The sequence below is a fragment of the Panulirus ornatus genome, chromosome 30, assembly GCF_036320965.1.
Source record: "Panulirus ornatus isolate Po-2019 chromosome 30, ASM3632096v1, whole genome shotgun sequence".
Lineage (NCBI taxonomy): Eukaryota > Metazoa > Arthropoda > Malacostraca > Decapoda > Palinuridae > Panulirus > Panulirus ornatus.
In genome coordinates this window covers 8,030,001-8,032,500 of record NC_092253.1, presented here as the reverse complement: position 1 = coordinate 8,032,500, position 2,500 = coordinate 8,030,001, and the positions used below count along the sequence as shown (strand labels likewise).

General features: G+C 39.4%; 1 protein-coding gene across 1 annotated transcript in view; it reads left to right on the top strand.

Annotated features, from left to right (window-relative positions):
- Tusp (WD40 superfamily protein Tusp) overlaps positions 1-2,500 on the top strand; it is a 169,908-nt gene that overhangs the window by 41,344 nt on the left and 126,064 nt on the right. The window lies entirely within an intron of this gene.

The window sequence follows — 2,500 nt, the reverse complement described above, 5'->3', positions numbered from 1 at the left end:
ACTTTTGGGGACATATCTTTGAAGTCCCCTACTTTTGGGGACATGTCTTTGAAGTCCACTACTTTTAGGGACATGTCTTCGAAGTCCCCTACTTTTAGGGACGTTTGTAATTAAGTAATTAAGCTGGGGGGGGGGGAAACAAAAGTATAGAAATCAACAACACCAGAGGAGTTTTAGAGAGGAATTACCTTAGGCGTTTGTTAAAGAAATGGGACGATTTTCTTAACGGAGAGTGGAATGTAAATGAAAACACAGCAATATCATGTAAAAGATGTGAACAATGTAAATCATACAAAAGATAACAAGGCAGAAAGTAGACAGCGATACAATGGTGAACCGAGGCAACAATAGCACGAGAGAGAGAGAGAGAGAGAGAGAGAGAGAGAGAGAGAGAGAGAGAGAGAGAGAGAGAGAGAGAGAGAGAGAGAGAATTTTCGGCGGGGGGTGGGGAGGCAGGGGGATATATATATATATATATATATATATATATATATATATATATATATATATATATATATATATATATATATATATATATATATATACCAGTTTATTGATAAACGTGAGCGTGTTGTTATTTACTTTTGTGAACAGCAACACCTCACTAAATTGGCCTCCATCCCTTGTATGTTGCTGGTGCATACGGCACGTATGTGTGTGTATACGGCAGGTATGTGTGTGTATACGGCACGTATGTGTGTGTATACGTGTGTATACGGCACCAGGTAGGTGTGTGTGTGTGTGTGTGTGTCTATATTGGTGTTCTGTTGGCACGACAGCCTCCCCCCCCCCCTTGGATCACGACGGTACGACCCCCTTGAAGACGTGGCCATATTAATAGGCCCTTGTGTACGACGGGACGACCCTCTTTGAAAGCCGGGACGACCCTTTGAGCAGGGTGGTACGACCCTTGCGTACGCGGTAATATTAGCCCTTGAGTACCACGACGGTACGACCCTTACGTATAACGCCCTTGCCTTTAACCTGAGCCCTTGAGTACCACGACGGTACGACCCTTACGTATAACGCCCTGGCCTTTAACCTGACCCTAAAGAATCCAGGTCAAAGACCAGGCCATTAGATACCAGCCAATGGCCTCTCACTCGTTAAAGGCTTAACTTGTGGCCAGATATCTCCTCGAGGCCATTTCCTTAATCAAAGTAATTCTCTCCATCTTTTGTGGACTGAATATAATCATACAGCAAAGAGCAATGTAATTAGTATAATCATACAGCAAAGAGCAATGTAATTAGTATAATCTTACAGTAAAGAGCAATGTAATTAATATCATACAGTAAAGAGCAATGTAATTAATATCATCATACAGTAAAGAGCAATGTAATTGATATCATCATACAGTAAAGAGCAATGTAATTAATATTATGATACAGTAAAGAGCAATGTAATTTATATCATCATACAGTAAAGAGCACTGTAATTAATATTATCATACAGTAAAGAGCAATGTAATTAATATCATCATACAGTAAAGAGCAATGTAATTAATATTATCATACAGTAAAGAGCAATGTAATCAATACAATCATACAGTAAAGAGCAATGTAATTAATACAATCATACAGTAAAGAACAATGTAATTAATACAATCATACAGTAAAGAGCACTGTAATTAGTGTAATCATACAATGAAGAGCAGTGTAATTAAGAAAATCTTACAGTAAAGAGCAATGTAATTAAGATAATCATACAGTAAAGAGCAATGTAATTAAGATAATCATACAGTAAAGAGCAATGTAATTTGCGTAACAGTGCATTATACTGAGACTCAGTGTAATGCAGTGTAACACTATGGTATATGGGCGTCAGTGACAGCGATACACTGTTGTGAGTCTTTCCCTCCTTCTGATTGGTCCCTTGGATTACCTGGGCCCATCCCGTCTCGGCCAATAGCAGCTGAGCAACTGGGAAGAGCGGGGCGTGTCGGTAGGTGATTGGCCGCCGGCTCAGCCAACAGCTGCAGGGCTTCCAAGTCAGGCAGACGATTGTGTGTTTTGAGGCCATTGTCGTGTTGGTTTATTGTGGAGATGTGACCCTTGTGGCCTGAGGTCGTTGCCAGGGATGGACAGCCATAATAGTGGCTGGCCCTTTTTATGTACCTCATCTTGAATGTGAATTTTGCAGTTTATATAGACACAGACATGGGTGTGTGTGTGTGTGTGTGTGTGTGTGTGTGTAATGAACTCTTGTACTGAACGTGGAGGGAGTTCTATACTCATGGTTGGGTTTCATTTTTTGTGAAATTTCTGTCTTATCCTATAACTTCTTTGAATGAAACTCCTGTTTATATTGTCCTTCATTTAGAATTTCGTTATCATTATATTTTATATATTCGTCATATTTATATCATACAGGGACATATTGATCATACCTTTTATTCTATTTATTCGTCACATTTATATCATACAGGGACATAGTGATCATACCTTTTCTAACAAGTGACATTCTAGATTTCACGTCACTTCACCTTTTGACCGCCAGG